Source organism: Ictidomys tridecemlineatus, chromosome 10, assembly GCF_052094955.1.
Source record: "Ictidomys tridecemlineatus isolate mIctTri1 chromosome 10, mIctTri1.hap1, whole genome shotgun sequence".
In the NCBI taxonomy this organism is placed as follows: domain Eukaryota; kingdom Metazoa; phylum Chordata; class Mammalia; order Rodentia; family Sciuridae; genus Ictidomys; species Ictidomys tridecemlineatus.
Window position 1 is genome coordinate 124,880,402 of NC_135486.1, and position 23,028 is coordinate 124,903,429.

Consider the following 23,028-nt stretch of genomic DNA (forward strand, 5'->3'; position numbering starts at 1 on the left):
TTTTGAACTCCACCAAAACACTTCACACACGCTCCTGGGAAATTCTCCCAAATCCCACACCGCTCGTCCAGGAATCAGCCACCGGAAATATCTCCTCCAGAAAATCCCTCCTCCTGCACTTCCCCAACCAATGGGAACTCTCCAGGAATCCCCGGGAATCCTGAGGAGAACTCCAAAGTAGCGGCCGAAGCAGATAGTAATGCCTCGCGTGTCAACCAATACTATTGGCAAAATGCCAGGGGCCATTCTGACTCGGCTATGGCTTTCAGCATCTCCCCCTTTCTATTTAATTAAACAACAAGAAATGTGGCTTAGGGACTGTGCCTGTTAGGTTGTCCAATACAACATATGGTGCTTACCTGTCATCGGATGAGCTGACCTGTAGGCGTCAGCCTCCTGTCTTAGGTTGGTACCACTGCAATTGGATCATACCTGTCACTGACTACTGGTCCAGCATACAGCCATACTTGTGGATAGGCCTTTGAACCAGTGTGGGGGGGTGAGGTTCTTTGCCTCACCTCTGTTGGCCCCCAAATTTGGCCTTGGTGCCAGTGTGGGGGGGGTGAGGTTCTTTGCCTCACTTCTGTTGGCCCCCAAATTTTAGACCATCACTAGCAGAAGGGAGGAGGATACAGAAATGCCATGACACCAAGTCAATTGATGGCTCCTTTGGAAAAATTGTATCACCGGTGACACCATCAGCAAAGATACGCCAGCACTACCACAATTCGCTGCACCAACAGATAGTTCACAATATATACAAGTGATACATAGTCCAGGCAAGTTCTGCAAGCAGTTCAAAGCAGAGGAATCCATCAATATGTCCATTTCCTCCCAAAGTAAATTGACTCCTTGATTGAGCATTACTTATTGAGTTATTATTCATTGATGCATCAGTTTATACAGTTTGTTGTGATAACTATGGAAGAAGCTGTAGTTTGGTTTTATCTTTGTCTTCACCGGCACTGGGATGAAGAGAGGAATTCTGGCAATGATGCTAAAAAAATTATGTAACATTCCAACAGGTACTAAGAAAAAAATTTTCTGAACAATTTACATTATCCTGAACAGAATTATTAAATATAATGAAAAGGAAAGGTGAAAGTAAACAAACAGATCTGTTAACCTCCTTGTTTGTTCACATATTAAAACAATCCTCAACAGCTGTTTACCCAATTTAAATTAAACCATTAAAATCACGTGAATAAAAAAAAAATTGGGGTCCATTTTTTTCATGAGTGCTCCTCACATATGATATATGGACATACGAACACACAAACATACAACACCAAACACAAGTGTGCACACAAACATACAACACATAAGACAATAGTAAAGGCCTTGTAGCTTTACACAGGTGAAATCTCCATTGCAATGTTTAAAACTCCACAGTCAAAAAATAAAACTGATCAGAAAAACATTAACCTAGGTCTGTAGGAGCTCAAAAAATAAAATAGAACTTTATGATGTGGGAAAAGGCAATAATAAAATAGATATTGAAAAAAGCATCCTGGTTAATCACTGTCGCAGATGTAAGAATAGCCAAGCTGGAGCTCTGGATATCAGCTGTTATGGATTTGAGTCAAATCATCTTCTTTTTGTTCTGTAGAAATCGTTTTGGTTAGTCTCTCTGGAATCCAAATTGGCTGTTGTTCTCCCTGTGGAAACACACAAACAGAACCCCGACTCCAGATAATCACTGGGTCAGGACCTTAGTTAATCTCTCTGGAATCCAAATCGGCTGCTGTTCTCTCTGTGGAAACACATAAACAGACCCCCGACTCCAGACAATTACTGGGTCAGGACCTTTCCATTGTCCTGTTAGAATATCTTTCCAAAGTACCTTAGGCTTATGTACATTTTTTGGACACATGTGCCTTTCCACAGCACTAAGCCCTGATGAATCCAAATTTAAAAAGTTTAGAGTAAAAAGGGTTATTTTAAGTTTATCTTTGGGGAATATATACCTCTTCCCAATTCCCTCTTTTTGCTTTAATAAGTACATTTTAATAGTTTAATAAGCTCTTTCAACTATGCCTTGTCCCTGTGGATTGTATGGGATTCCTGTTACATGAGTAATGCCAAATGATGAGCAAAATTGTTTAAAAGAGGTAGAGGTATAGCCAGGACCATTAGCTGTTTTTAACTGTTTTGGAACACCCACAGTGGCAAAATTTTGTAAGCAATGAGGTATAATATCTTTAATTTTTTCTCTGGCATGAAGGGAGCCCATCAAAAATCCAGAAGAAGTATCAACTGTAACATGCAAATATTTTAATTTTCCAAATTCTGGCAAGTGTGTGATGTCCATCTGCCAAATATGGTTAGGTATCAATGCTCTAGGATTGACTCCAAGATTAACTTGTGGTAAAAAGGTCACACAATTTTGACATTGTTTTATTATTTGTGTAGCTTGTTCCTTAGTTATTTTAAAATGCTTTTGTAGAGTATTAGCATTGACATGGAACCTTTTATGAAAATTTGTTGCTTCTTCTAGTGCAGAGAAAATATGTATGTCATGTGTAGTTTTATCTGCTAAATCATTGCCCAAATTAAGGGCTCCAGGCAATCCTGTATGTGCTCTGATATGTCCTATAAAGAATGGGATATGTCCATCTGATATATCCCAGATTAGACTTTGTATAGTGGAAAACAAAGAGAAAACAGTATAGGAAGGAGAAATCCTACCAGCATCTTCAAGGGATACTATAGCATTAACTATATACTGACTATCAGAAAATAAATTAAACACAGAATCTTTAAACATCACAAAAGCTTGTAATACTGCATTAAGCTCTACCTTTTGAGCTGATTGTTTGGGTACTAAAAAATGTAAAAGTTTGATCAGGGGTAACTACTGCTGCTGTACCATTAATTGACTCATGAGTGAATACATTTGGAGCATTCATGATAGGTGTTTTTCTTGTCATTTTTGGAAAAACTACAGGATGTGAGGACCAAAAAGACAACAAAGGATTAGATGGTAAGTGATTATCAAATGAAACATTAGATTTACACATGATTATTGCCCAAGTATTTAACTCATTAGCTAACTCATCAATTTGATCCATAGTATATGGAATAATAATTTATTGGGAGAAATTCCAAACACTCCCTTTGCTGCTTTTATTCCTTTGAGTATTAATTGTCCTACAGTCTCAGGATACCTAGTAAGAATAGTGTTAGGAGAATAAGATAAATGTATCCAAAATAATGGACCTTCTTGCCAAAATACTCCTGTAGGAATATTTTTTGTTGGTATTACAATAAATAATAAAGGCAAACTTATATCAATTCTATCCAAATGCATATTTTCCATATATGTTTCAATAATTTTTAATGCCTTTCTTGCTTCAGGCGTTAACATGCAGGATGAATTTGGATCTGATGGACCTTTTAGGATATCAAATAAAGGTTCCAACTCTCCTGTTGGTATGCCTAGATAAGGCCTTATCCAATGTGTGTCTCCCAATAACTTTTGAAAGTCGTTAAGTGATTTGAGTTGATCTACTCATATTTGAGTTTTTGGTGGATGGACCATGGTTGAGGATAATAGAACTCCTAAATAATTAATTGGAAAATTTAAATTGTACTTTATCTATTGTTATCTCTAGATTATAATTTTTTAATAAATTTTTAAGTGTGGCATAACATTCTAGCAATGTGTTTTTATCTTTGTGTGCTAACAATACATCATCCATATAATGAAATATTTGTAGTTCAGGATTTTGATTTCTAAGTGGCTGGATTACTTTGTTAACATAAATTTGACACATAGTTGGGCTGTTAGCCATCCCTTGAGGGAGTACTTTCCATTCATATCTCTGATCAGGACCTTCATGATTCAGTGCAGGGATAGTAAATGCAAAACGTGGACTATCCTCAGGATGAATTGGAATTGAAAAAAAAAAACAATCTTTTATATCTATAGCTAAAACATACCAGGTTTTGGCAAAGCAAACAATTGAGGAATCCCTGATTGAGCAAGTCCCATAATAACCATCTCATTATTAATGGCTCTTAAATCTTGCAATAATCTCCATTTACCAGATTTATTTTTAATGACAAAAATGGGAGTATTAAATGGAGATATGGAAGGTTGTATATGTCCCTCCGCTAATTGTTGTTTGACCAGGTCATGGGCTCCTTGTATTTTTTCTTTAGTCAGGGGCCACTGAGGAATCTATACTGGTCTTTCTGATTTCCAAGTAATTTTTATTGCCTCAGTGACCCCTTCTGAAAACCCAATCCATGTCTATTTATTCCTATTTGAATTGGTGCTGCTATACCTTGTTCTTGTTCTCTTAATCTTTTTTCTTTCCTGAAACCTTGTTTAGCCCTAATAGTGGGCACATTTGGATTGATGTTATTTGTTAATGTGAAACCTAATTGATCTAGGACATCTCATCCCCATAAATTTATAGGAAGATGATCCAATACATATGGCTGTATAGTTCCTTCACATCCTTCAGGATCCTTCCAATCTAATACCATTGCACTTCTATGGGGATTTGTTGCCACTCTTAGGCCTCGAAGCATTTGAGTGGCTTGTTGTAACGGCCAATGTTTTGGCCATTCTTGATGAGATATGATGCTAAGGTCTGCACCTGTATCAAGTAGTCCATTAAATTCATGTCCTTGAATATTTAGTTTTAGCATGGGGCGAGAATCTAAATTTAAAGCCAGCATAGCCCAATCTACACCTGTGGAGCCTAATCCCCTGGAACCTCTTTCTATACTACTGCTGGAAAATTTATCATGTAGGCTGGGTATTATTAATAACTGTGCTATTCTATCTCCTGGTAAAATTACTGATATACCCTTTGGAGAACTAGCTATAATTTTTATTTCACCTTCATAATCAGGATCAATTACCCCAGGACTTATCATAAATCCTTTTAGAGTAGAAGAACTGTGTCCTAACAATAAGCCTAGTGTTCCTTGGGGAAGAGGGCCTTTTACTCCTGTGGGAATGATTTGAACTCTCATCTCTGGAGTTAGTACTGCTCTGGTGGAGGTGCAGATGGCCAACCCTGCACTCCCTCTGGTTCGTCTGATGAGAGATCTGATGGATAACATGTCCTGGGCACTACCCTGATGGTGTTGCTGGGTTCCTCCATTGTGTTTCTGGGTTCCTCCTGCCCTCCTGCCTGCTCAAGTACAGGGCATGCTAATCTTTGAGGTCCTGTCTCAGGATCCCAACTATCAACTATGGGGGTTGGGGGCCCCCCAGCATATGTTGTCTCCATAGGTGGAGCTGTTGGTTGGACCTTATGCCCTCTGGTGATAGAAGATATCTTGCACCAAGCTCTTTTGGCACATGCAGTGATCTCATCATAAATGGCCAGATTGTAATTTAATTATCTCTCTAGGCCTGTAAATCCCTCAGTTCCCATTAACATCTTCAAAGGGGCATCAAAGCCTTGCCTCCGGTGTCTCTCAGCCTGTTCAATGCAATAATCATTCCAGTTAGATCACCAAGTACAGTGTCTGCACTGTACTTTGCCTGCTTCCTGTGTAATCCCCTCAAAAACACAGTTCACTAAACTTCTGTAGTGAACTCATTCAGTCAATCTATAAATTCACCCCGAGTCCCTGGTTCGAGGTGCCACCTGCCACCCTCAACCTGTGCAGTCAGTTGAACTTAAGGTCGCTCATGTTAATTTGCTGGGACATCAAATAAAATGCAGACACTGTACTTTACCTTTAAACAAGCTTTAGGACAGCTTCTCCACTCTTGGCCTCAGGCTCCCCAAAAGAGAGAACAAGAGAAAGTCATGAGAGGCTTGGGAGAGGGAGGGAGGGGGGAGAGGGAGAGGGAGAGGGAGGGGGAGGGGGAGAGGGAGGAGAGGAGAAAGAGTGAGAGTGAGCATATTCGGAAGTGATCTTTTGGGGGGGGGCTCTTGTTCATAGAAAGTTCTATCCAAAAAAGGCCAGAAGGGGCAGGGACTCGTGAGTGTAACTCAACCCTCAGATGTTGACTGAAGTGACACCTTTGCTATCCAAGATAGGACAATGCCCAAGTCACCACAAATGAAGTGATTGGTCAGAGCCTCTTGCTTCAGGACTAGAAGGCACGGGCCATTCAGAGTGGCTCTCCACACACCTTATTTAGGGGGGCTTCATCTGCAAGTCAACCCCATGTTAATGTGGGCATAGGGGTCAGTTGCTGGTCAGAAGTTACCTTAGTGAACCTGTGCTACTCAAGGAATCTTCCTTCCCAGACAAACAGAGATACCTTTAGCCATAATTCCTAGCTTCACACCAAGCTCAGTGGATCCTGTCTAGAGTTAGTCCCATCAATCCTTTCCCCTTGATGTGTCTTTCCATTAGCTCCTTTGCTTCTGTTTATTTTCTACAATTTAACTACCACACTTTGCTTTCTTGTCTACTTTAGATGTAGTTTAAAGAAGGACCTTAAAGTAATTTAAAGAACACTTGTGGGCTGGGGTTGTGACTCACTGGTAGAGCATTCACCTGGCATGCATGAGGCACTGACTTTGATCCTCAGCACCCCATAAAAATAATATAAAGGTATTGTGTTCACCTACCACTAAAAAATAAAAAGAACACTTGTGACCCTGCCTGCAGGACCTTTACTGAGGTAAACTCCTTCACACACATCCTCATTTTTCTGAGGTGCATCTTTCTGACTTTTTTCTTTCTTTCTGGAGGACAATAATGGGCACCCTTCTGCTAATTAAATGCAGCTAGTGAAAGCTGCCATTCTACAAGACTTGGGTGACAGAATTCACAGCCTAAATGACTTATAATCCCCTGTCCTGTGGGTCAAGTATATTGAGTTTATTAGACCAGGACGCAAAGAAAAGACCACTGACTCCAATTAAAATCAAATTAAAGCAAGCTTATTATTTCCACCAGCCAGGCTGCCTCTCCCAACAAAACACAGCCCCCCAGCTTTCTAGAAGCACGGCTTTATAGCCCAGAAAGTTACACAAAGGGGGGTTTGAGAACTTACAGAAAACAAAATTCCGACGAGCATAACACAAAGGCTAGTTTATATTTTTGCTGGCCCTGACATCAGAATTTATGAAGGTCATTAGAACCTCAGAGAGGGTTGCTGTCTGGTCAGGGAAAGTCAGGCATGGGTGAGTTCAAGGCATGGGCATGCATTCCAAGCAGTTTTAGAACATCAAATTACAGCTAGGCTATACAGACATCCTAATATTTTACATAAAACAGAAATGAATCCTTTGTAACTTGTGACAAGATGGATCCTGTTTAATAGGGAATTAGGCTAGATTTATCAGGTTCTTCCAAAGCCATCTCTCACTATCCTATCTGGGCTCGGAGCATTTCTGGTGTGGTTAAGTGTCTCTAAACCTGGTCTGCCTTTGGATGTGTGGAGACAGACAATGGGTTGGAACAACTGCCAGGTTCTGGCCAGGCCACTCCCTGGTGAACCTTAAAGGTTTCTTCCCCTTAAAGATTTTCTTCCCCAATTCCTCTCCTGACCTCCCCTATGGGGTATCCTGTGGCAACTGGTCTATCAAGTGACACTGAGCCAAAGCCCCAGGTAACACAAGTGGCCTCCAAATGAGCCATCCTGCACTCTCCCATGCTTAACCCTCCAGGGCACCGCCCTCCCTTTACTTATCAGACAATAGCCATTGAGAGAGAGACACTTTACATTAGTGGTTCATGAGGAAATGTCTGGGTTTCCTTTCTTTTGCATAATAAGCCTATATAAGCCTGTAGGGATTCTCCTCAGTGTTGCTTCTGTGCTCCACAAGTTTCTTTGGCTGTAAAAGAGACTCATTTTTAATTCATCCCTTCTGTAAACTCCTCCAGGAAAAAGGTTTTTAAGCGACTAAAGACCACTAGAAGTCCTCCTTACCCTCTGGAGATTCCTTTAGCCCACAGAGTAGAGAAATGTACCCCACATTTGGTTTTTAGTGCCAGGAGAAAGTCAGTCATGATCTCTCAGGGATTTTAAGTTCAAGAGGGGTATTATAGCTCTCAGTCACCTTCTGAGTTATCCCAGGTCTTTGCCATGGGGCCAGCAAAGACTGTCACATTCTGCTGATAAGACCAGCAATAGAATTTGCATAACAGCGTGGCGAGAGACAGGTTTGCTGGATGGTCAGAAGCTCAGGGAGATGTCTCTAGTGAAACAGGCAGTTTTCTCTGGTGTGGGCAGCTGAGTTTTTTTTTCATACTCAGATGGAAGCTTCATTCTCAATAGTTATGCAGGTTTACCACCAGCCTGCATACTGAAAAATCAGGATAAGTTTGACTCACAGTCACCCAAGGAAATGCACCGCATTTTCTTCAGCTGCCAGGCCTGGCCTCAATAGAAAGTCTCTGATGGAGAATCCTGGCCACCAGAAGGAAGTATAAATTTTAATATTAGTTTTCAGCTTAGCATGTTTTGCAAAAGGGAAGGAAAATATTCTGAAGTTCCCTACATTCAAGCCTTCTTTGCTCTAAGAGAAAACCACAAACTATTCCAACAATATAAATCAGACTTATCTGAAGTAACTGTCATAATAGGAATAGGCCTTAAGAATCACCTACTGAGGGAAAGAAAAGCAGGACCCCCCCAAACTTCCACCTTCTGCTGCTATCCACCTGTCTGTCCTCCATACTCTGGCCCTCCTCCATCTGCCTCAACAGGGAGGTTGAATATACTACCTCTTCAGGAGATGCCAGGGGGAGAATTTGGACCAATTAAAGTACATGCCCCTTTCTCCCTCCAAGACTTAGAACAGATAAAGATGGATTTAGGACAGTTTTTGGAGGATCCAGATAGATATGTTGAGGTGTTTCAGAACTTTGTTCAGGTGTTTGATCTCACCTGGAAAGACATTATGCTACTACTTAACCAAAACTCTAACCTCCAATGAGAAGGAGACCACCCAAAAAGCAGCTGAAAGGTTTGGGGATGACCTGCATTTAACTCATGCCCCAGCAGCACAAGCTAGAAGCAAACCTAATTATCCATCTGGAGCACAGGCGGTTCCTAGAACCGATCCTGATTGGGATCCGAATGATGAACATGATGCCTGGGAAATTAGACATTTCCAGACGTTAGTCCTTGAGGCCCTCAGGAGAACCAAACAAAAACCTATTCCAAGGTATATGAGATCGTACATGGCCCTCAGGTCAGTCCTGCTTTTTTTATGGAGAGGCTCAGGGAAGCCAAGAGAAAACACACTACTGTGGATCCTGAATCTACAGAGGGCTGCCTAGTTTTAAAAGATAAATTTATCATTTACTCATCCCAGACAGCTGGAGGAAATTACAAAAATTGGCATATGGACCTGATCGATCCTTTGATGATATCCTCCATTTTGCAACTTCCACCTTTTATAACAGAGATCAGGAGGAAAAGAAGGAAAGGGAGCTTAGAGACAGAAAAAAGGCTGAGACCCTGGTCATGGCCCTAAGAGGAGTAAGCTTCCTGGATAAGAAAGGAGAAAAATGGCCTATATCTCAAGGCACAGAAGGGATTTGTTTCCATTGTGGAAAGGAAGGTCAGTTCCAAAGGGATTGCCTGCAGGTAAAAAAGGCCACCTCAGGAGCTTGGTCCTTAATGTCAAGGCAGTCATTGGAGGAGTAAATGTCCTTGGTGGGCTCAGGTTCTCAAGGCCTTATTTCTCAGCACAGGCCTGACAAGACCCAGGGTCAATTCTAATCGCCCCTGTAACTCCTATCACCATACCGAAGCCCCAGGTATGCTTCTCTGTAGGGAAACAAGAGGTCAGTTTCCCCTTAGATGCTGGCACCAGCTTTCCTGTACTCACCTCTTACCCTGGACATCTTCCCTCTAACATTATAATGGTGTCAGGGGTGTCTGGATGACCTATTACCAGAAAATTTACTCCTCCTCTGAGTCGTGAGTGGGATGGGATGATGTTTTCTCATGCATTCCTGATAGTCCCAGAGTGCCCTACTCCTTTATTGGGGAGGGATTTATTTTCAAAGCTCCAGGCCTCTTTCATGAGGAATTTAGGACCACTAGGACCACTGTGTTTACCTCTATTAGAATGTGATATAAACCCTGAAGTATGAGCCTCTGAAAGGATCCCTCTGTCTTTCCACATTAGAGACAATATTCCCTATGACCAGAGGCAAAGGGGGGCTAAATGGATATCATTCAGAACCTCAAACAGCAGGAACTTCTAGTGTGCTGCAACCGCCCATGCAATACACCCATCTTAGGAGTTCAGAAGCCAAACAGAGAATAGTGTCTAGTCCAAGACCTTAGAATAATGAATGAAGCAGTCGTTCCCCTCCTCCCTTTAGTTCCAAACCCATATACTCTCCTAACCCAGGTGCTGCTGCTTGGTTTACTGTACTAGATTTAATAGAGATCTTTTTCTCTATGCCCCTAGACTCTCAATCACAATATCTGTGCCTTTGAGGAAACAGATAGTGGAATTCCATTAACCTGGACAGTGTTGCCTCAGGGATTTAGAGATAGCCCTTACTTGTTTGGAAAAACTCTAGCCAAGGACCTATCAGAATTCTAAGAAAGGTCATCTGTGCTTTAAGGCATTAAAAGGGGCCTTCCTCAAGCCCTGGGGTTCAGCTTACCCACAGAGCAAAACTTTAACCTGTTTGTCACTGGAAGAGGAGTAATAGCCCTGGGAGTGGTCACACAAAAGAATGGACCAGCTCAACAGCCAGTGGCATACTTCAGTAAGGAGCCTAACATAGTGTCTCAGGGATGGCCCCACTGTTTGGGGATGATTGCATTAGTTGTCCTACCAGTCCCTGAGGCAATCAAAATCACCCCGGAAAGGGACCTTATTGTCTATACCTCTCAGATCTCTCAGGGATTTTAAATACAAAAGGAGGATTACAGCTCTCAGTTGCCTTCTGAAATATTAGACTTTACTTCTAGAAGGACCCATAACTCAATAAGGACTTGCTCCAATTAAAATTCAGCCACTTTCCTCCAAGAAACACTAGAGGGAAGTCCTGAACATGACTTTTAATAGGTCCTGGTGAGGCCAGAGGGTTGGGGGCAAAAGGAGAGTCAGAATAAAAATTTAAAAGTTGGGTCTGATCAAAAAGATGGGGGCTGATTCAAGAGGAAAGAAATAAAATGCTAATATCTCCAAAACCCTTCCCTACCTCTTCCAACCAATTGCCAAGGCTACCTGCCTCCAAGGAATTGTTGTTCTTCCCTGCAGGGAATGGTAGGAGTTTTTAATGAAGTACCTTCTGGGTACTTCCTTTTCTACCTGTTTGGGCAGACACAGAGAGGCACTTGTGGAAGGCTTCTTTCCCACATTGTGGCCCACCTTTTAACCACTAGTCACATAGGCAAGATAAGGGGAAAAGAAGGGCATGATAATAAAGGAAACCTAAAACCTATAAGTGGGAAAGGACACCCTTACTTATTCAGACACCCAGATCTGGGGCCCCTTTTCTGTTATATCCTGTAAATAAAACTTGCTTTCCATGCTTGCCTTGGCATTTCTCGTGTGTTCAATCTTCAACATCTGGGGAACAGGAATTGGCCCTGATTGGTTCTCATCACCCGTATCATATTTGGGTGTTCCACCAAGATTATCACTGAGGTAAACCCCTTCACACACACCTCCCATCTTTCTGAGGTGTGTCTTCCTGTCTCTTTCTTTCTGGAGAAATAGTGCCAATAATGGGCACCCTTTGGCTAATTAAATGCAGTTATTGCAAGCCATTGAAGACTCAGGTGAGAGGATTCATGGTCTAGGCAGGTTCAAATCACCTGCCCTGAAGATCAGGCATGTTGGGTTCTGCCAAAGCCATTTCCCACTATCCTATCCAGGTTCAGAGGGCATTTGGCATGAGTACAGTGTCTCTAATCCCAGTCTGCCTTTAGATGTGTGAAGACAGACAAAGGGTTGGAACAACAGCAAGGTTTTGGCCAGGGCCACTCCCCAGTGACCCCCAAAGCTTTCTCCCCTAAATCCCCTCCCAACCGCCCTTATGAGGTATGCTGTGGTGACTGGCTGATCAAGTGGTATTGGTGAATGAACCTTGCTGCACTCTCCTGTGCTTGTTCCTCCCAAGCACTCCACTCCCATTGCAGATAAGACTCTAGCTGTTGAGACTCTAGAATTGAGAGAAAGTCATGGAATGGTTCCTAAAGAAATCACACAGTAAGTGTGGATAATCCAGAGGCTTGCATCTTTTTCGTGGTGTCATGATGAGCAAAGGTGTGACATCTGCCGTGAAGGGGAGAAATAAAAAATGTCTACATGCTTCTGCCCTTTTGATGCTTTACTCACTGAAATCACTCAATACAATTTCACTGTATAGGTTCTTTTTTTAAAAAAATATTTTTTAGTTGTAGTTGGACACAATATTTATTTTATTTATTTTTATATGGTACTGAGGATTGAACCCAGGGCCTCACACATGCTAGGCAAGTGCTCTACTGCTGAGCCCTAGCCCCAGCCCCAGCCCCACACTCTATAGGTTCTTAATCAAGAAAATGATGATCCTTAATGCTGAGCACTGCAATAGACATAATCAAATTAAAGCAAAAAATTCTAAGTTAATTCTAAGCACTGCAAACACACTTAATCATGACAGACTCATTACAGACTTTCCCTCTGCATGCTAAGCTTAAGTGCCAGGTAAAAAGTCTTAAGCCTTAGGCCTTAAGTCCAGCAGATACACACTTACTCAGACCACAGTGATCAGGTAAGGAATCAATGGAGGCCTCTCCTGGGGTGGAGCTGAAGGCCAGTTGAGGAGAGGTTCATAAGGAAGTCCCTGTTCTCACCAGGATCAAGATGTGGCTGTAGAGTTTGAGATGGTGAAGATGATGCAGAGGATCAGGCAGATGATGAGAAGAGTTGGGATGTCAGTCCAGGTCCTCATGAGGCTCTCTGGCATGTTGGCTGGCTGAATGTCTGATCTTTGTTCCATCATTTATAATACATTTTGGGGCTTCTCCTCACCCTTTCAGTCCCTATCAGCTGTTACCAGGTTTCTTAGTGACATCTTTCATCTTAGAGTCAGAAAATTGGTGGTTTGTGCCCTGATCTCTCACCTCTGACTTTTATCAGGGCAAAGGCAAATGACAGTGACTTCACTCTGAGTTTTAATCAAGGTAGTGGAAAGTGATGTATTTTATCAGGCTATGCCTCATGACAATATTGGAGGGCTCTATAGGCTTACCTGGTGGGGACTGAAGTTTTATTTTCAAATAGAGTTTTAAAATGGGGTTGCTTAGCCTAAGGCCACTCTTACACATGGCCACCCATGAAAAAGCACATGGGCCATGACCAAACTGGTAAGGCAGCGATGAAATACAGAGATCATACATGAAAGGAGGGGCATCAACTGCTGATGCTAGAGGCTCCAATGGGAGATGTTCCCTAGTCAAAGAGATAGTTTCTTGGTGTGGGCACCCTGTGGATTCTGAAGTCTTTTGCTTGTTCCATCTTATTGCTCATAGGAGAGCCTCATCATTAAAAGTAATGGGAGATGATGTCTCATAATTTTCTGTATCAAAAACTGGCCTAATTACCAACTGGGGAAATAAAAAATGGTTAAATAAACCCAGCTTTCCTTATTTCTTCCAGATCTCTCTCTCTCACCAAGGCTTGCATTTGAAATGTAAATGTGGAGGCCTGAAGGGCTTACAGAGAACTGACATGGATTAAATAAATTAAAAAAAAAGTCACACTTTAAAATTCCAGCCACTGTGGGACCCAAATGGTTGGTTATCTTACCACCTTGCTTTCTTAACAAATTCCTCCCTAGTGTTTACACTACAGCACAGGGAAGGAAAATTGGAATGATCAGTCTTGTTTACCTTGATAATCTTTTTCAAGGCGCTCTCATTCTTTCATTCTAAGCTCAGCAAAAAATTAAATTGATCTGATAAAGATGTTCCTTTACTAATTACAGCCATATTATTTTTGTAGAGCTCCTGTTTTTTAAAATTCTCTCTCTATTTTAATATGTTTAATATTATATATATATATATATATATAGTTGTAGATGAACACAACACCCTTATTTTACTTATTTATTTATTTACTTATTTTGAGAGAGAATTTTTAATATTTATTTTTTAGTTTTTGGTGGACACAACAACTTTATTTTATTTTTTATTTTTATGTGGTGCAGAGGATCAAACCCAACGCCCCGCGCATGCCAGGTGAGCGTGCTACCTCTTGAGCCATATCCCCAGTACAACTTATTTATTTTTTTATGTGATGCCAAGGATTGAACTCAGTGCCTCACACATCTTAGGCAAACATTCTGCCACTGAGCCACAACCCCAGCCCACCCTCTATATTTTTGAGCTCATGGTTTATGATGAATTCACATTTGATCCTATGTACCTAAATTAATATATTTTTTGATCAGTCTTTTATCTAACTATAGAGGTTTTTACACTCAGTTTTTGTTTTTCCAGAGGCCAATTTCCAAGTTTTAGCTTTCAATCTAATAGAGGCTTTTATGAATATCTGTAGTACTGCAGTGGAGATCTACCTACAAAAAGCTACAAGATCTCTGTTTCCTGTCGTGTATGTGTGCACACTTGTGTATTATATTGTTGTGTCTACATACATGCTTGTGTCTATATATCAGGTACATGGTATAAAAATTGGCACATAGGTAAATGGAGCTCATAAATTCAAATTTAAATGAGAAATGGATCCAAATATCTTGCTGCATTCTGCACCGTGAATGAACTGTTCACCAAATGTAGGCAGTGGGTTGAATTGAAAAAATTACAAGTTATAAGAAAATATAAGAAATAAAGACAGAAGACATGAAAATAGGTAAAAAGTGGAGCGCAGCGGGTTGGTCAGCCAGATGGGTCTAACCTCTAACAAAGAGGGAGAGCCCATGTGATTTATTTATTTATTATTTTAAAATATTTTTAAAGACATTGATGGACTTCATTCTGTCCATTTACTTATATATGGTGCTGAGAATTGAATCCAATGCCTCACATGCTAGGCAAGTGCTCTACCACTGAGCCACAATCCCAGCTCCCTGTGTGTTTTATAATATAGGCAAAAAAAGCAAAAGCACTTATTGTGAGAAAAACTTCCAGGTAAACAAAAGCAAACTCAAGCAGGAATGAGGTAATTGAAGATTATCTACTTCTTTAATATCTTCTCTAGCTCTGGGCAGCTAGTACCTCAAGGCTATTAAGTGTGGCCATAGTTCTTTTACCCCAGGGCAGCAGGCATTTGAAATCAAAGCTATCAAACACCAAAATTCCAAGCCAGTTGTGGAATTTATCCCATTAACAGTGGCCACTTGTAAATGGGCCTTTCTCTCAGCACCTTCACACCAAAAGCTTCCCAGAAGCACTTTCTGTCCAAGACTATGGAGTTCAAAGCAGTGATTTATTTGCTGCTCTCAACATCTCCCTCTTTTTTATTATTCAAGTATAAGTGATGTGTTGTTACTTGGAGTTCCAGACCTCTACTCTGAGGGTACAGCAAAATTATTATTATAACACAAAAGAAAATTAGCACAGCTATTGTTTCAAAAGTATACAGGTGAAATGTTTTAACATATTGCCAGGATTAAAGCCATTTAAATCATGAAATATCTGATCAGCAAGTGGTGCAGGATCCATGAGCTCTATCCTGATTTTCTGAATATTCTGGATGTGATGATGTAACTCCATAGGTTCCAGACTGTTATTACTATGCTAAATGCCTATTAGATGATTTTTGACCTTTTTCCAATTGCACTGAGAAGCATTACATTTGGCTGCAGTAATGCAGACATATTTATAGCTGGAGTGGCATCTAAGCCTTTGCTTATATTTGAAAGCAGCAAGTTTATTTCCAATATTAATAACAGTAGCTTCCAAAGCATTTAATGTAGTCTCAATCTGTTTATCAATATTCACCTGATTGTTCAGGGCTTTGAAAGTATTTTGAGCCAAATTATTAAGAAAATGAGCACTATGAATGCTTTTAGATAAAGCCATAGAAGCTGACATGGTAGGAACCAAAATGAGATATTAAAACAACTACTCTGAGTATACAATAAGACCAACAGCGCACTGGGTTCTGCTTAGCTGGGAATATGTCTGTTGTAAGACTTGAACTCCAGCATCAGCATACCACAGCCCTGAAATATTAGCTGAGATTAAAACAAAGGAGGGTTGATAAAGAATGAGTATTTTCCTCTATTATATCTGGTGACACAACTGGTCAGATTACATCTCTTACAAGTTACATGGTATTTTTCTCCTTTTCCTTTTACTCTTTTATTACCAGAAATTAAAGCATAAGGAGATTGAACACAGGCCTGGAGGCCATGGCAGGAACCCTCTTTGCAGTTCCTGTCTATAAAGTCAGGCATGGGGCCATCTGTATAATAGAGAAAATCTGAGGCACCTGTAAAGTGCCACAGATCTTTTATGCATGCTGCCATCACTGAAAAATCAGGAAATTACCAACAAATCCTCTAGGGGTCATGGAATCCTGATGTAATTTTCTCTTATCAATTCTTGAAGACCAATCCAAAATATATCCACCAATTCCAGAGATTTTATGCCGTACTGGCAAGACATTTGCACATTCTATCCATTTAGGAAAGGTTCCAAATTCTATTGCAAAATGATAGGGCAGTAAGGTATTGGTAGATGTTCCATGGGGATGACTGGCTTATTATGGGAAAGTCCCATTTTAATAACTGTCCAGACGTATGATCTTAAGTCCCATGGACCATTGTGACTAGCTGATCTGGGTTCCTCATATGCTGTCTTTTCCTTGAAGGCTACTTTTAAACAGGCCCGCATGTTTATCATGGGACCAATATATAGGTAGATTCCCACTGCAGCCAGTATAATTGATCCAGTTACATGAATAGATGTAATGTGTTTGTCTATAAAACCTCCATCATATAAATATCATTAGTAAATACTGGGATGGATTTTCCAGTCCACACAGCTGGGTGTACTAAATGGGGATCTGGGAAATATGTCCAATAAGTTTTCCCATGGACTCCACTTACCTGACAGTTCAATAGAGTCAGCAAAGCCACAAATATAGTGGCTGGAGACTTAGTAGCTCCCTGTTATTCACTCATCTGCCCAGCCTGATGCATCAGATTTTTCAGTTGTTCCCTTATTGGCAGGTTGGCCTTCTGGGTTTGTGGAGTCTTCTTAAAAAAGATTTTTTTCTGCAATGCCTTTATTCTATTTATTTATTTTTATGTGGTGCCGAGGATCGAACCCAGGGCCTCTCATGTGCTAGACAAGCACTCTATTACTGAGCTACATCCCAGCTCATGAAGTCTCATTTTTTTATTTCTCAGCTTCTTGATACTTCTGGGAGTTGGGATCAACACCTCCAGTGTGATCTTCAGTCATTTAAACTTTGGCTCCAGGTCCTCCATATCAGGTGGCACATTGAGGTAACAAGAGCCATCTGTGGGCAATGTGTGGACTACATCAGCATCACAGCCAGTGAATAGGAGAATATGGTGTCCATGAACTTCCAGTGGAGATTTCCTCTGGCCAAGACCACCCAGACACATTTTAGCCCCATTCATCTCCATTTGGTCTCACACAGCACCAGAGATGGGGCGACATTCTGTAACCACACAGCCTCTCAGAGATAGGTGTGACCTGCCAAGATGCCAATCAACCTGCTGACTGGAAGACATCATGAAGCAAGACTCCATCTCTAAAACCTTATTCCTGCCTTTTATATGCCCCTTAAATAAACCATGGGAGTAATTTTTTAATTGTTCAGCTCCAGCTCTTGTGTGGGCTGGACTTTTCAAGTGCTCTGCTTCAAAACTATCTTTCTGACTCTGTGTCTTTTGTTCTTCACTAATTATTTCTGACTTATTTTCTCTGGTGGCTTATACCCTCCTGGGCAGAAAAAAGGACCCCCTGTTGAGGTACAAGCAGCCTCCCCTATTCAGGTACAAACTATATCTGAATTACCATGAGCCAAAATATATCATCCATATAATAAATAATATATGATTCTTCTTGCACTCAAGCAATAGCTTGTGCTACAAAAGTCTGACACAAGGTGGGGCTATTGCCATACCTTGAGGTAGAACTTTCCAGCAGTATCTCTTTACAGGTTCCTTGAAATTCACAGCTGGGATGTTAAATGCCAATCTCTTATAATCAGCTGCATGTAAGGTATTATGGAGAGTGGTGACAGAGAATGGGAGAACATTGTCTCTGATGACCCCCATGGTTGTGGCATGCTTGGTGCCTGGGAAAGTTTCTGTGCAAAGGCGCAGGGTGCCTAGCTGCTGTGATAATGCCCTGCAGGAAGAGACTCTGTGCTAGAGTCTTATAAGCCTCAACCTTGATCTCAGGCACATAGCTCAAGAGGAGAGAGAAACTCTAGACAACCATAATGTTTCACCAGCTCCACTACTCCTGAAACTGTCCACCTAACAGTAACTTCAAACAGTGGACTCTCTTGAGAATTACACAAAACTCCTAGCATTGCACGTTGCAAACATAGAATGCAACTATAAGAAAGCTGCATAGTGTTGCTAGCCCTGTAACTTTCCTGAATACAAAGACTAATGCATAATGCTTGCATTGTCTTTAACCTGATAATGAGACATATATAAATGAAGATTGCTGGCATAATTCTTTAGACTTGCTTCTCCATCAGACCGAAGCACTCCACCTGACCCCAGATTTATCTTCAAAAACATCTACATGTGTGTGAGTCTTTATTTTTCATATCCCCCTTTGCCCCTTACTGGAACCTGCTAGGTTGGCTGCCATGGTCATGGCAGGGTATAGTGAAAACACAATCTTCTAAATCTATTGCTATTACTATTAATTGATGAATAGGAGGCATAGTTGTAGGAGAAGGAAGCCCAGGCTACAAGGCACCCATTAACTCCATTGGCCAATTAATTGCACTGAGGTCTTGTAACAATCTTCATTTTCCTGATTTTTTTTACTACAAAAATTAGAGTGTTCCACAGGCTAAACATGACCAGTTTGAAGCTGTTCTTGAATTAACCTGTGAGTCACTTGAAGTTTTTCCCCTTTTAAGTGCCATTGAACAACACAGACAGGATTATCAGACTGCCAATTATTTTTTTTCCTGCTATTTTCTGGACTGGAGAATAAATCAATGCCCCTACTGAAAAGACTGATTAGGTGAATATCTCAATCCATATCATCCTTGTTGAGGGGTTTGTGGCATAGGTGAACACCTCTTTCTTGTTGATCTTTTTCCCAAGCCCTTAGTGGAATAAATCCTTGATTAAGTATTTGAGAAGTAACCACTGAATTAGGACTCATTAATAAAACTCCCATACTGCTGAATGTATCACAGTGCCATAAATTCACTGGCAAACTCTCCAGGACATGAGGTTTAAAAAGTCTATGTTGCCATCTTTATCTTTCCATTGGAGATACTATGTACTCTGGGCAGGTTGAGAAATGTGACCAATAGCTTTTAAGTTAGCAGGAGCTGCATGTAATGCCCATCCTTAGGCCAGTAGCTTGTTGAGATTATTGAAACATCTGCACCAGTGTCAATGACCTATTTAAAGGGTTTTTTTTGAGATCCAGTAGGGTCACTCATTGCTTAACTTTTGAGCCCAAGCTGCTCTATAAGAAGACCTGAAAATTTTATCACCTTGGGGCTCATCCAGCTAAACATTTCCTGTTGAAAAATAAGGCAAAAGAAGAATTTGAGTTATGGTATTTTCTGAAGAAGGTTGAACAATGGAACTGTTTGAGCAATAACTTTAATTTCCCCAGTAAATCACACCCAGTAATACTTAAAATTCTCTTAAAGTTATGTTGCATCTGCGCCATATGAGTCTGGCTGTGTCAGAGAGAAAAGGGCCAAAACCCCCCATGGGAATGGCCTGATGCCCCATTTCTATGGTCAATATGAATTTGGAGGTGAGGCGGAGGTCCATGCCCATGGCTCCAGTCATGGCCCAGTAAAGTTCTGGAAAGAAGAGACATAAGGCTGGAGTGGAGTGAATGGCTGCTCCAGAAGCCATGCCAGTGCCCTCATTATTTGATGGGACTGGGGCTGGCCCAGATTCCTGTTTACCAACTGCAGAAGGAATATCCAACCATTCACATCCATTTTCTTTTTCTTTTTTTTTTTCACATCCATTTTCAATCTGCATTCCCTCACCCAATGCCTGCCTCATTGGCAGCATAGACAAATTCCTGGTTTATCTCTTTGTCCTGGTGGCTATCTGCAATCTCTGGCCATGTATCCTGGTTTGCCACAGTTAAAACACTGCCTTTTTGAATTTTTCCCTTTCAAAGGAGATTTTAAATGCTTCCTTTAGGGCTGCAGCTATCACCATGTCCTGCAAATACACAACTCAGCCTTTGTCTGAACAAAGGCAAATGAAATCTGACTCCGATCCTTTCTTTCCGTGAGACTTTTTTTTTTTTATTAGCCTCCTGGAAGGTTTTATTAGCATTTTCAAAAGCCAGCTGTTTAACTAAAATCTCAGCAGCATTAGGGTCATCAATCATGCAATTTGTGGGTTGATATAAATGTGCTACAAAATCAGAAAATAATTCATCCAGGCCCTGCTGAATCTGAGAAATGTCCAAAGTTTTGTCTCCCTTAGTGGTTAATTCTCTCTGTGCCCTTTTTGCATGTGCATGCCACACACACACACACACACACACACACAAACACACACACACACGTACTTATTTATGAATAAGTTTGTAAGTCAAAATTTAGCTGTTGTCCTAATTCAGTACATTGTCCACTCTAGTCAGTATCTCCAGAGTAAAATCAACCCCATGTTTTCCGTTAATTTCTGGATGCTCAGCACAAAATTCCATCCAATTAGAGTTCCATTACAGATAATCTCCACCTGAAAGGCAGGCCTTATCCAGTGTGATCCAATCATTAGGTAGTGAAGTCCCATTAGTTAGTTTCTAACAAATTGTAGGAGCCGGGATGTTGGGCCGTGAACAGAATAAGCAGTTCAGCTCTATTGGAATTTTAAAAGGAAAAGGTAAATGTGCCCTAATTTGTCACTTAGGATCATTCAGATCAGGTTGTTCAAAGATAGGTTATAGCTGAAAGCCAGCCATATCTTCTCCTGTTGCCCTTGCAGACTAAAAGACCTGCTGGAGTGGAGAAACCTTAGTAACACTGAATTTTAATTTTGTCCAAGGTGTGTGGTGATGTACAGGAGTAGAAATACTCATATTTATATTAGAGAGCTCACAAGATTATTCTATTTATTCCTCTGATTCCTCCTCAGAATCTTCCCTAAATTCCCATTCAGCTTCGCTTCCCCCATCATTCAGAATTTCTCCATCTGACTCAATTGTCTCCTGCCCCTCCTCCTCCTCCACCTTTTCTCACCACCCCCATCTCTGCATAGAGATACTAGGGAAGGTGGGAGTGGACAGGTAGAGTGTGTTGAGAGCCACAGCCAAAGGGGCCCCAGCAAACTTCCAGCTGCCAGCAAACTTCCAGCTGCCAGCTGATGATTGGCTCACAGTGGCCCCAGCAACATCTAGCTGATTGGCTCCTCTGCGGTGATGTTCATTGGGCCGTTTCCCTGCCCTTCAGAATGCCAGCTGATGATTGGCTCACAGCGGCCCCAGCAACATCTAGCTGATTGGCTCCTCTGCGGTGATGTTCATTGGGCTGTTTCCCTGCCGTTCAGACTATGGAACTGCTCATTGGGGGACTTCTTTGGCTCCGCCCACACGACCCAGCCAATCAGCCTCAAGAGCAGGAGGATTGTGGGAGGTGGTGAGGTTGGTGTGAGGGGAGAGGCTTGTGGAAGCTGGTGGTGGCAGTTGGGCTCTGAGGGTTTTTTTCCTGAGGAGCTGTTTTGTTTGGCGTTTGTAGTTCTAAAGATAAAGTTAGTTTCTTTTGACAAGTGGCTCCTGAATTGTGCCTAGCCAGACTTCGGCATTTGGTGGCCCATACGAGGAGCAACAGAGGGTAAGTAAACTGCTCGCCCCTGAGGGCAGGGCGAGAGGATGGGTAGCCATTCTAAGTTTACTCTTTTGTTTTGCTTCATTTTTGTTTTAACTTGCCTGTCCCTGGAGATGAGTGAGAGGGAAGAAAAACTGCTCACAACTGAGGAAAAACTATTTGCGTGTGAGGAACAGATAGGGAGAAAGGACGGATGCACATGTCAGGAGGATAGAAAGGCTATAATGAATTTTTGTTGTTCCATTTTTATTGGATTCTGTCTTGGTTTGGTTTGGTGTTATCTTGCTGGGTTGTATTATAGTAGAAATATGGGGTCAGCAATTAGTAAAAAACAAACCGAAAGAGTGTTAAGTAAATTATTAGAGCAAGGAGGCTTCCCAGTAAAATCAAGAGCAGTCAGGGCATATGTTGATATAATACAAAAATATAGCCCATGGCTTTTTAAGGAGGAGTTGTTAGATATATCACAATGGAACCATCATGGTGAAGATTTAAAAAGAATAGAAAAGAACAACCCAGGGACTCTGCCAGTTGGCACATTGCCATTGTGGACGAACGTATCTGGTTTGCTTAGTCCAAAGCCTTCAGTTCAGACAAAGGTAGAGGAAGGAGAAGACATATTGATTCAAGTAAAAGAGAAGGTCTCTCAAGTTAGTCAGAAAGAGGAAAAGATTCAAGTACAAGAGAAGGTCTTTCGAGCTAGTGAGACAGAGGAAGGAAGTTTAGAGCAGAAAAAGCCATCAGGGGAAAAGTTACAACAGGAGACTGCTAATAACACCTTTCTATCAGAGAGCGAAAGTGTCCAACCAACAGCACCACCTCTACCAGAGGGCATAAGTGTCCAATCAACAGCACCACCTCCATATGCTAGGAGACCCCCAACCCCCGCAGTTGATAGTTGGGATCCTGAGACAGGATCTCAAGTATGCCCTGTATTTGAGGTAGGAGGGCAGCGAATTCACCAGGGTTTAAATTTCAAATCAGTGAAGGAGCTAAAAGAGGCTGTAACAACCTATGGTCCTCAAGCACCCTTCACTGTAAGCTTGGTCGAATCCATTACCAACTTAAACATGACGCCAGCAGATTGGGCTAATGTTTGTAAAGCTGTGCTAACTGGAGGACAATACCTGTTATA